General features: G+C 38.2%; 1 long non-coding RNA gene and 1 pseudogene across 1 annotated transcript; both read right to left on the bottom strand.

Annotated features, from left to right (window-relative positions):
• Positions 1–2,452: 2,452 nt before the first annotated feature.
• Positions 2,453–3,517, bottom strand: LOC138908799 (uncharacterized). Its single transcript, XR_011415207.1, has 2 exons — positions 3,362–3,517; positions 2,453–2,708 (listed from the first exon to the last, which is right to left on the bottom strand). It is a non-coding gene; the product is annotated as an uncharacterized lncRNA (long non-coding RNA).
• Positions 3,518–12,279: 8,762 nt separating this feature from the next.
• LOC138908299 (U4/U6 small nuclear ribonucleoprotein Prp31 homolog) lies at positions 12,280–12,880 on the bottom strand (annotated as a pseudogene).
• Positions 12,881–13,495: the final 615 nt, after the last annotated feature.

The raw sequence follows: 13,495 nt of genomic DNA, 5'->3' as shown, positions 1-13,495 counted from the left end.
ACAATTGCACCTCTGATGCATACGCAATCCGGTGGGAGCTTCATACTGACTTTTTATAAGGCTGGTACTCTTCTAACTGGCTTTATCGTAGAGCCGCTATAGAATATGGATGTTTTACTACCTCTCTTGTACCTCTGATATTAAGAGTGATTCTGCAGTATTCTCAATCAAAATTTCTTCAGACTCCTGATTTACTTGGTTCATGTAACTCCTTAGTTTGCTCTTTCTTCTGATCAGCCTTTATGTAGGCTTAAGCTATCTTCCGATATGTGGCTCCTGGTATTAGTTATTACTTTAGCCTTCCATGGGTGCTATAGAATATCCATGGTATAATCTTCTAACAATTCAATCCATTGCTTATACCCTAGGCTCAATTATTTCTTTTAACTTATACCGGAGTCTTCTACGGCTGTATGAATGTCAACATATATGTTGCATGGATATCACTCTAAAGTCTTAAGTGCATAATCCCTTGTGTTCCTTCCGAGCTTCCTTTAAACGTAAGCTATTACTTTTCCTAGTCTTTCTGCCCCTCTGTTGCGTGTATACTTAGCTTATCTTAGTTCCCACGCATGCCAGAATTTTTGTGCAACTCACATGGTCTCAAATATTACTTTTGGCTTCATTTCCCGCTCATTAGCTCTAATAGGTGCCACTTTCGTATGGAATGCATACAATGTTGTAGTGAGACTGCTATTACAAGACCATTTCTTCTTCAAGTTACTATGCTTAGGTTGAAGCCTTTTTCCTTATTTCCTCAGCTAGTCTTTCGTTGTCATACAGGGAGGACTCCCTGACTCTTGTAAAGCTGCGAGCTTATTACATCATTTACTCGACGGAATTTTTGATGTCCTTCCTCGCCTATAATTATCTGTAGTTACTTACCTCCACGCCCTTGTGCTTGTAGGGTTGCTTCTGAACTGATATTTTGACTGTCTTCTTAATGGCACTATCTTTTACTTCCATAGCACTCATACGGTATCTTTAACTACCACAACTCATATCTAAATATTTCTCAAGGTTATAATGTCATATCTGCGAGACTGAATTCCCCATGTTGGGGTCACAAGCTTATTTCTCGAAATGAGAATATGACTTTATGGCCTATACTCTTTTATTGTCTCAAGGCCTGTCACCTCTCGTCTTTTCCTTCACTTGAATATAGACTATGTAATACTGTCATCTTTTTATCTACCGTTGTCATCCATGTATCATATCTTACTCATAATGCTTCATTAACTCTTTTCTTATTTCCCGCTAACATTTATGTCTATCACTTTATTCTGAAAACTCGAATAAGACATTCTTTTGTTCTTAGCTCCCCTTTACTCCATCCAGTGGCTCTTCGGGTTACTTAACGTTCTCGCTCTACTAGGGACGCGAGCCATACTAAGGTAATATTTATCCCTTCCAGGCTTTCAGTGCCTATCTTCTGAAAAAAAAACATTTCATGCTAGTATTCACATCTAATTATAATATTCTATTGTGCACCATCTGGATGCCTCACAAGGAGATCTGTTAGCACCTTTGTAATATCCTTCGAAAATGCCAACTAACACAAACAATCCATTCACCATTTTGGATTACTCTAACCCCAGCCGAATCCTGATATCCCGTCCTTTTTTTAAACTACACCTGTTAGCCCCCAATAGGGTATAACTGAGATAGGTGTGGCCAATTATACATACCTATGTTATTGTTGAAGGTAACTAAAAAGGCTTATATTCCTCTGCCTTAATTGTAAATACTAATAATCTGCATTAGTTGGGCGCCTCGTACCCTTCTTCCTCTTACTTCTTTTACTTGTTGAAACTTGTATCTATCTTCTGAATCTCTCATTGCCTTTCACCATAGGGGTGGATAGATATTCCTGCCTTAAGGCTCCTTATCAAAAGGCTTACACGTCTTAGTACGCACATGATCTGCTGAAGACCTTGCATTTATCCATTATAAGCATCATGCAAAATCAAGTTCCTCTGATTCAACTCTTTCACATCCACATGCAATCTCTTACCAACCGTCTTTCTAGATGTAGGCATCATCGCATTGTGAATAAGATAGAGTTTAGGAAATTGAGTTCCTACAACTGCGCTCTACCACACGATATAGAGTAAGAAGAAAGAGTGACAGTCCTAAATGTCCTGTAGCCTCCTACTTATAAGTGTGGTGCACAATACACCCATAAACAAGACTCTACGAGACACGGCTTGTAGACTCCCTAGGACATAACTGCTGTGATACCTCTTTTGTCACGAACCAAACCGATGGGCCGCGACGGGCACCCGGTACCTTACTCAACCAAGTACCAATATAGCATATCATTCTTATCGTACTTTCATTGGCAAATGGGCCAAACGGGCCATCATTGACTAACCAGAATGAACATGGGGGAGTACTCCATATAGGACAACCCAACCTGATATAAAACTTACACATGTGACATACGGGCCTATAAGGCCAACATAATTATTTGTAAACTCAAAACATAGGCCGACAAGGCCATACAATCTTCATATACCTGACATCTGTCTACAAGCCTCTAAGAGTACATAAATATCATAAAGGTCGGGACTAAGCCCCGCCATACTAATCAATACATATCCTAATTATACTGACCAAATAAGCAACTCCGGAGCAAATGGAGCGCACCAACATCTTCCGCTGAGCTGATAGCCTACTTGGAGGACTCTCGACCTATCTATCGGGACCTGCGGGCATGAAACGCAGCGTCCCCAGAAAAAAGAAATGTCAGTACAAATAATGTACCGAGTATGTAAGGAATGAAAATCAGTAAATAATAGACATGAGAGAAACATGGATTAAAAGACTCGACATGTACGTCTGCATAGCTCTGTGAATCATTTCATCTTTATAATGCCATGCATATGCGTATAAATGTCATACTATGCATAGGTATATGCGTTCATAACATCATCAAGCCTCTGATGACATCCCATCATATCATTTCGGCCACTGTGGGCAAATCATCAACGTATACCAGCTGATCAGGTGGTGGTACGTATATAACGCCGTAATATTTTTCCCATATACATATATACTTACATATAAATACGCATATATAACGCCATCTGGTCATGGGTCAATGTACATGTATAAATGAATGAAATGCATGAAAATATGTTAATAATCTCAATACTCCTTTTTTATAAACTTTATCAATTGCGTATTATTCTGAGACCCATGAACAGATGATATAATAATATATCAATTGGGGAATTAAGAACATAGAGACCCATAGTACTTCTATGAATAGAGTCGTTTATGAAAACTGTGTGTTTGCTCGTTTCTTTTGTATAATTTGGATCATGCCAAAAAGAAAGAAGGGATAGCCTTAACATACCTGAAGTAGGGAAAAGTCCGTGTGATATTCTTGAGAAGGTTTATACCGTACTCCCTTAAAATTGTAAAAATTTTATTCGATTTATTAAGGATCCGTACCCTTTTATGTTAGCTTCAGATTTCTTTCAACGTTGGCTTCAAGTTGCAGTGAAAAGCCTTCTAGTATCAGCACCAACAGAAGCAAAAATGGGATTTACATGCACGCTTGGTTTATAAATTTTAGAAACTTCAATTGCATCCAATGCCACAATGGACTTATTTGATGGCTTGACAAGAATTTCGTTGAAAACTTTGTAGGAAAATTCTAACACCTGGTAGTGTCCTAGTGCTCAAAATATGAGAATGAAATGTTTTTGTACTTTAACCCATTACTTTTACAAGTAAAATATTAGGAATAATGTGTTTTCTTATTAACATATTACTTGCCATTACTTGCAACCTAGCCAAAATGACTAAGAGTCATTTGGTTAAGAATTAGCTTGCTGCCACGTGGGGGTGGGATTTTAAATCTTTATCTACTAATTTATTAATAAATTAGGTAATATACCGCTACCCGATAATTAATCAATTACCCACATAATTAAGAATTATCTTAAATTACTTATAATATCACTCACTTTCAACATACTTTATACACCTTACTATCATAGTCATGTGGTACCTTGTATGGCACTAGTCCATAAATACCAGATATTTTAGCTCGGACCATATTTTAACTCAAAATATCAAACTTTGACGAAATTCATTTTCTTCTATTTGTGTATCTCACCTTCACGAATTTACTTATCACTTGTTTGAAATAGCATAATGCTTACAATCTCAAAATAATCTAAATCCCAAACTTACGTCGATTAACTTACGACAAACTTTATCGTACGAAAATGCGGGATGTAACATCTCATTTCCGAGCTTCCATTAATTTATTCATGGCGCACTTTTACGTACGAAAATATGGGGTGTAACAGTGCTACACGAAGCCTTTCTCGCGAACGCGTAGACCACGTGTTAGGTCCACCCAAGCTGCCTTCCTCATCGCGTACGCGTAACCCAATTCACGATCGCATAGCATCAAGATTCTGCCCCTTTACGAAAGCGAAGGGAAATCTTACGGCAAAACTCAGACTCCTCTACGCGAACGCGGGAGAATCATCGTGAATGCATAGAAGGACACCAGAACTGGAAAAATCCAGCAACTTCAGAATTTCTTCCAAGTTTCGAAATACGCCGAACATGGTCCGAATCACACCCGAGGCCCCCGGGACCTCAACCAATTATACCAACAAGTCATAAAACATCATACGAACTTAGTCGAGCCTTCAAATCACATCAAACAATGCTAAAACCACGAATTCCGCATCGATTCAAGCCTAATGAACTTTTGAACTTTTAACTTCCACATCCGATGCCGAAACCTATCAAATCTCGTCCGATTGACCTTAAATTTTTCACACAAGTCATAATTGACATTACGAACCTACTCCAACTTTTAGAATCGAAATCCGACCCCGATATCAAAAAGTTCGCTCCCAGTCAAACTTCCTAAAATTCCACCAATTTCCAACTTTCGCCAATTAACGCCAAAATGACCTACGCACCTCCAAATCAACATCCGCACATGCCCCTAAAATCAAAATCACTATACGGAGCTATTGTAACCATCGAAACTCTAATCCGGAATCGTCTTCACACGAGTCAAACTACAGTCAACTCCTACGACTTAAACTTCTATTTTAGGGACTATGTGTCCCATTACACTCCGAAACTCACCCAAACCCGACACCAAGCACCCTGACAAGTCACATAACCACAAAATAAAGTAGAGGGAGCAATAAATAGGGGATCGTGACTAATACTCTCAAAACGACCGGCCAGGTCGTTACACTTTCGAACCTTGCGCCATTGTCCTTGGGGAACAAAAAAATAAGGCTGTAATCCATGCTGACATGTAGAATCAAAATTCAATCAGTAAATCTAGTATGAAGAGACACAAAATATAATATAATGCTAGCAAGACACACCAGTAAATAAAAGAAAATCCAATAAGTACCTATTATTGCAAAAAGTTTATGCTACATTATACTAGTATCCCCTAATTCATTCAGCAAATTGAACTTTGTTAGCAACTGCTGCTTTGCACCAATCAGTAAATATTTTCTTTATGCAAAATTATGATATTTCTCTAAATTTTTGCGGAGCTCTTCCCTAAGAGATGTTCCATATATTCCAGTGGGATATCCACTGGTGGAGTCGCCACAAGCCGCTAATATTGATTTGAGTGTCAGAAGTTTACGGGCTCGCGACCTAAAGGCAGGAGAGGAGGTTTAGTCTGAATTATTTCACTTTGCTCAATATAAGCTCCTGCACCATAAAATTGGCCAGAATTAATCTTCGTTTTGGCACCAAGAAGCAAGACATCAGACACACACATTTTTGACTGGGACGAGAAACCACCAGCAGTTGCCATGAGTTTAGCAGTAACTGCTGTTATTCCCGGTCAATATTGCTGTATTTGTAAATATTAATTCTGCAAAATATAAGTTAACGTAATGAAACAATAATAATAAATTCGAGCCCACTGAATTCACAGTGTTTCCTTAAGGAATTTAATCCCCTCCTAGTACCCAAGGTAATGGATTATTTCCTCCCAGGATAGAACGAATAACACACTGGTGTAGCGGTACTTCAAACTCCAGTGTTTCGGCGAACACAAAGTTCGGTAGCAAATCACACTTACAGTTGCTTTGTTTGAAGTTAAAAAACAATGTAGAACGAAGGAGTATATACTCAAAAAAACGTATGGAAGTTCTGAGAGGAAGGAGTGTAATGTATAGCCAATTTGTTGAGCGAATTGTATGTTGAGTTGAGTATCTTTCTTCAACATTTGCTGCTCATATATATATAGCAGCCAAGAAGGAGTGCAAGACCAAACGTCCACCCTTCATGGTGGATCAAGCATTACATATTTGTGGAGCAAGCACTTCATATTTGTGGAGCAAGCACTTCATGGTGGGAAAGACCATTATCCGGCTGCCAAATTATCAATACACGAATTGGAAAATATCCGTTTACAAATACGGATAATCTTACGTTAATATTTACTATTAACAAATAAATTTGGTCCAAAAAATTAATCAATCAATCGATCATTTGACCAAATCCAAATCCGAATCCGAATCCGAATCCGAATCCGAAGCCGAAGCCGAAGCCGAAGCCGAAGCCGTAGCCGTAGCCGAAGCCGAGCCGAGCGAGCGACGACGACGACGGCGCGAGGCTTGCTTTCTTCTTAACTCTTTAAGAGCTACAAGAAGAGCAATTATATATATACCCACCAAAAATGTCTTCCACTTCCAATATGGGACAATGTCTCATTGTTAAGAGGGAGAAACTTAAAATTTTACTCAAAATTTTATTTTCCCTCCATTTCCCATTCACCCTCATTTTAAGAATATTACATCTTAAAATAAAACCTCAACAATCCCCCACATGAATGGGGAATGGCTATATCACGGAAGTATGCATGAAAAAACTGTGTGATTTACAAGCAAGGATTAATTGCATCTGGATAAGTAGGTTTCCCTTTGAACTTTTCGTAGTAAACTTATGTCGGATATACTCGGTCAATCGGTAGATTTGATATCTTTGAACCGTCGATCTTTGGTGTATACCTAGACAACCATAAATCACACAATCAACCCTTAACCGTCTTTGGTTCTCATTGTTGTGTTCGTTTCAGCCATGAACACCGCCTGGTTTCATAAGTGCGTAGAGAACTGGCCTTACAAAGTTCTCCTTGAAGCGGCTCACACTTCACACTTAAATAGGTGATTCATAAACGTGTCATCCTGTAGATACACTATTTGATATACCCCGTATCAAATTTAGAAATCATTAAAAAGCCTTAATGTTTTATCCTTGGTACTGAACATTGTCTCATCACGAGAATGGACTAAAATTTTATTTGACAATGTTGAACCGTCATTAATGACTTTGTTTGATCTCTTTGAACCTAGATCTTGGGATCTCCAGTCTTCTAGGTAGAGTTACCGCCACAATGACTTGTTCTCGGCCATAGCCCCATTCCCCTTGATGATTTCTCAACTACCTCTCTAGTTAGGCCTTTTGTAAGTGGATCCGACACATTATCACTTGACTTTACATAGTCAATTGTGATAATTCCTCTAGAGAGTAATTGCCTAACGGTTTTATGTCTTCGTCGTATATGACGAGATTTACCGTTATACATGACGCTCCCAGCCCTTCCAATTGCCGCTTGACTATCACAATGTATGCATATTGGTGCCAACGGTTTGGGCCAAAATGGAATGTCTTCCAAGAAATTTCGGAGCCATTCAGCTTCTTCACCGGCTTTATCTAAGGCTATGAATTCAGCCTCCATTGTAGAGCGGGCAATACATGTTTGTTTGGACGACTTCCAAGATACCGCTCCTCCACCAATAGTGAATACATATCCACTCGTGGACTTAGAATCAGTTGAACCGGTGATCCAATTTGCATCACAGTATCCCTCAATCACCGCAGGGAAATTACTGTAGTGCAATTCAAAGTTCTGGGTATGTTCTAAATATCCCAAAACTCGTTTCATTGCCATCCAATGAGATTGGCCTGGATTGCTCGTATATCGACTCAGTTTACTTATAGCACAAGCTATGTCTGGTCGTGTACAATTCATGATATACATTAAGCATCCCAATATACGAGCATAATCCAATTGTGATATGCTTTGGCCTTTGTTCTTTGCTAATGCAAGATTCACGTCAATTGGAGTCTTTGCAACTTTAAAGCCCAAGTGCTTGAATTTTTCAAGTACTGTCTTAATATAATGAGATTGTGACAATGCCAGACCTTGAGGAGTCTTATTGATCTTAATTCCCAGAATTAAATCAGCAACTCCCAAGTCTTTCATATCAAACTTGCTATTGAGCATACGCTTAGTAGCATTTATGTTGGCAATGTCATTACTCATTATCAACATATCATCCACATATAGGCAAACAATGACTATGTGATTTGGAACATTTTTAATGTACACGCATTTATCACATTCATTTATCTTAAAACCATTTGACAACATTGTTTGGTCAAATTTCGCATGCCATTGTTTGGGTGCTTGTTTTAGTCCGTAAAGAGACTTAACAAGTCTACATACCTTCTTTTCTTTACCTGGAACCACAAACCCTTCAGGTTGTTCCATGTAAATTTCTTCCTCCAACTCTCCATTTAAGAAGGCCGTCTTAACATCCATTTGATGAATTTCAAGACCATACACTGCAGCTAATGCTACTAACATCTGTATGGACGTAATTCTTGTAACTGGAGAATATGTATCAAAGTAGTCTAGACCTTCTCGTTGTCTATACCCTTTGACTACGAGCCTTGCCTTGAATTTATCAATAGTGCCATCATCTTTGATTTTTCTCTTAAAAATCCATTTAGAACCCAAAGGTTTATTTCCAGGAGGAAGATCAACCAATTCCCATGTATGGTTGTTCAATATGGATTGTATTTCACTATTGACTGCCTCTTTCCAAAACAATGATTCCGAAGAAGTCATAGCTTCTTTAAATGTTTGAGGCTCATTCTCCAATAAGAAAGTCACAAAATCTGGTCCAAATGAAGTAGACGTTCTTTGACGTTTACTACGTCTTGGATTCTCCTGATTACATGTACTTTCTTTTGTTTCTTCCCGAGGTCGTTTAGATCCTTCACCAAACGACTCACATTTCTTTTTATACGGATATATATTTTCAAAAAACTCAGCATTATCTGATTCTATAACCGTATTATTATGAATGTCGGGATTTTCTGATTTATGAACCAGAAATCGATATGCTTTACTATTTGTCGCATATCCTATGAAAACACAATCAACGGTTTTCGGTCCTATCTTTACCCTTTTGGGTTTAGGAACTTGCACTTTTGCCAAACACCCCCACACTTTAAAATAATTCAAGTTGGGCTTCCTTCCTTTCCATTGTTCATATGGAATGGATTGTGTTTTGCTATGGGGCACTCGATTTAATATTCGATTAGCCGTAAGAATGGCTTCCCCCCACAAGTTCTGTGGCAAACCAGAACTTATCAACAACGCATTCATCATCTCCTTTAATGTGCGATTCTTTCTTTCCGCAATCCCATTAGATTGGGGCGTGTAAGGGGTTGTTGTTTGATGAATAATTCCATATTCTAAACATATTTCTTCAAAAGGAGATTCATATTCACCACCCCTATCACTTCTTATCATTTTTACTTTCTTGTTAAGTTGCGTTTCAACTTCATTTTTGTATTGCCTGAATGCGTCTATTGCTTCATCTTTACTATTCAGTAAGTAAACATAGCAATATCGAGTACCATCGTCAATAAAAGTTATGAAATACTTCTTTCCACCGCGAGATGGTATTGACTTCATGTCACAAATATCTGTGTGAATTAAGTCTAAAGGATTTGAATTCCTTTCAACTAACTTATAAGGATGTTTAACATACTTAGATTTCACACATGTTTGACATTTTGATTTTTCGCATTCAAACTTGGGCAGTACTTCCAAGTTAATCATTTTCCGCAAGGTTTTATAATTGACATGACCCAAACGTACATGCCATAAATCATTTGACTCAAGTAAGTAAGAAGAAGCTGAAATATTATTATTATTTTCAACAACCATTACATTTAGGTTGAAAAGGCCCTCGGTGAGGTAACCTTTTCCCACAAATATTCCATTCTTACTAATTACAACCTTGTTGGATACAAAAACGCACTTAAAACCGTGCTTAACAAGAAGTCCAGTAGAGACTAAATTCTTTCTCATTTCGGGAACATGAAGGACATTGTTCAAAGTCATGACCTTGCCAGAAGTCATTTTTAGAAATACCTTCCCATATCCTTCAACTTTTGCTGTTGAAGCATTTCCCATATAAACTGTCTCTCCGGGTTCAGCAAGAGCATAGGTAGCAAAAGCCTCTCTAACTGCACAAACATGGCGAGTGGCTCCTGAATCAAACCACCACAGTTTAGGATTTCCCACCAAGTTACATTCAGAGAGCATGGCACACAAGTTATCAACATCATCATGGTTTACTACCATGTTTGCTTGACCCCTTTTCTTGTCTTTCTTCGGAGCACGACACTCCGTAGATTTGTGTTCGGTTTTCCCACAGTTGTAGCAGTTTCCACTGAACCGCTTCTTGCTTGGGTTGTATTTCGGACCAGAAGCCTTCTTCCTCTTTTTGTTAGCTTCAACAATATTTGCTCCCATTATTGTTGAATTTCCACGGCCTCTCCTTTCAGCAGCTTTATTGTCCTCTTCGATTCTCAACCGAACAATGAGATCTTCAAGGGACATTTCCTTTCGTTTGTGTTTCAAATAATTTTTGAAGTCCTTCCACAACGGAGGCAACTTCTCAATCATTGCTGCTACTTGGAATGCTTCGTTGATTACAAGACCTTCAACAAGTAGATCATGAATAATCACTTGCAATTCCTGGACTTGAGTAATAACAGACTTGCTATCTATCATTTTGTAGTCCAGAAATTTTGCGGCAATGAATTTCTTCATCCCGGCATCTTCAGTCTTATATTTCTTTTCAAGCGCATTCCACAATTCTTTGGATGTCTCCATGCTACTGTATACATTATACAGATTATCATCCAGTCCGCTAAGAATATAATTCTTGCATAAAAAATCAGAATGCTTCCACGCTTCAATCACGAGAAAGCGTTCATTATCTGGAGTTTTATCCGGCAGATCAGGAACATCTTCCTTGATGAACTTCTGTAGACATAACGTAGTTAAGTAGAAGAACATCTTCTGCTGCCAGCGTTTGAAATCAATCCCGGAAAATTTTCCGGGTTTTTCTGCCGGTGCCAACGCCGGTGTTCGGCTTGTCGTTGCGTTGGCAGTCGCCATCGGAACAGCTTGGTTTTCGTTTTCAGTCATCATCTTTTCAGAAAAGAATGACACAAACAAACGTTTAATACACGTTTTCAAACTGGAGTAAAAATCACGTAGATTTTAATATCCAACAAAACGCCACGAAGGCTTAACTCTCCAAAACGGGAGTACACAAACCACAAAGGTTTTAGTTTGCAGAATAATAAGAATAACACAAGTACAGAAATAAATATTAAATTTCTTAAGATTGTTATTCCCGGTCAATATTGCTGTATTTGTAAATATTAATTCTGCAAAATATAAGTTAACGTAATGAAACAATAATAATAAATTCGAGCCCACTGAATTCACAGTGTTTCCTTAAGGAATTTAATCCCCTCCTAGTACCCAAGGTAATAGATTATTTCCTCCCAGGATAGAACGAATAACACACTGGTGTAGCGGTACTTCAAACCCCAGTGTTTCGGCGAACACAAAGTTCGGTAGCAAATCACACTTACAGTTGCTTTGTTTGAAGTTAAAAAACAATGCAGAACGAAGGAGTATATACTCAGAAAAACGTATGGAAGTTCTGAGAGGAAGGAGTGCAATGTATAGCCAATTTGTTGAGCGAATTGTATGTTGAGTTGAGTATCTTTCTTCAACATTTGCTGCTCATATATATAGCAGCAGCCAAGAAGGAGTGCAAGACCAAACGTCCACCCTTCATGGTGGATCAAGCATTACATATTTGTGGAGCAATACGGATAATCTTACGTTAATAAATCCAAATCCAAATCCGAAGCCGAAGCCGAGCCGAGCGAGCGACGACGACGACGGCGCGAGGCTTGCTTTCTTCTTAACTCTTTAAGAGCTACAAGAAGAGCAATTATATATATACCCACCAAAAATGTCTTCCACTTCCAATATGGGACAATGTCTCATTGTTAAGAGGGGAAAACTTAAAATTTTACTCAAAATTTCATTTTCCCTCCATTTTCCATTCACCCTCATTTTAAGAATATTATATCTTAAAATAAAACCTCAACAACTGCATTCCCAACAACAGTAGAGAGATTGGGAGCAATATATCACATTCGACTCTCGACAAAATACACAATCTTTTCCTTTACTGAATCAAGAGCAATGGCTCTATCCCATGCTTCTATTGTCTTTCCAAGTCGCCTGCAAGAAAAAACCGTGATGATAGCTGAGGGTAGCAGTCCTTCCAAGTCGCTAACAAGAGTAGTCAGATCCCTCTCATGGCCAATTTTTTAAATAACCCGAGCATAATCAATTGGGTGATGAACATGTGACTATAACTCAGGAACTTTCAATTGATACTTGTCGCGTATGAAGTTGTGGATTAAAACAATTTCATTCTCAATGTCAATGGATAACGCATTATAGCCTATTATCAACTGTTGATCACATTCTGGATAATTTAGGTTTATGATCAGACTCAGTTAGGGCACCTTCAACTTTCTACATCATCTTAATATAGCGACGTGATTTTTGCAGCTTGAAAAAATTATCTGGATAATCATAATTAAGCGCCGCACCCAGCATATTCTTTTCATTATTGGATAATCCGTCAAGATCTGCTAGGAAAGAAGTAGCAAGAGTTGCCATTAATTGTCATTGGGGATGAAATTTCAAGCACAAGGATTTTCTATTCTGGAGAGACGAAAACAAAATAAGCAAATTAACAAGTTTATTTTGCACTATATATCTCTCGAGGAATTAGGTTTTGAAGAAGGAATTTTCTTTCGTAGATATATGGCAAAAATATAAATAAAAAAGATAACAATTGGGGACCCCATGCATGAGGGAGAGAAGCAGCTGAGAGCACAGAGCCGTGTAACTAAATGAAATTAGAAAGGACATGAGGGAAAGAAATAGAAGAGCAGTCTGTGATCAAAGAAATATGAGAGGTTACCCAGAGGAAAATATGGGAATATAATGAGGGATGTATCATTTTGTATTGACGTGAACAGCAAAAAGCATTTTGTGCCAAGCAAGCCTTCCAATCTGTCCTTCACAAGGTCCAAAGTACTATTAGTTCAAATCCATCATCAAATGTGCCGCCAACAACACACTTTCAGTATCACCTTACTTATAGTAATACACATATTTATTACTTCTTTGGCCAGTACTATTTCTTCATCAGATGTTGTAATTCTGACGAGAGCGTTTGTGATTGAAATGTGAAGAACGTCTTCGAAAAAACAAAAGTAAATGGTTCAA

The sequence above is a fragment of the Nicotiana tomentosiformis genome, chromosome 3 (genome assembly GCF_000390325.3).
Source record: "Nicotiana tomentosiformis chromosome 3, ASM39032v3, whole genome shotgun sequence".
Taxonomy (NCBI): domain Eukaryota; kingdom Viridiplantae; phylum Streptophyta; class Magnoliopsida; order Solanales; family Solanaceae; genus Nicotiana; species Nicotiana tomentosiformis.
The sequence above is the reverse complement of the archived record's forward strand: the minus strand, read 5'-3'. Positions and strand labels throughout refer to the sequence as shown.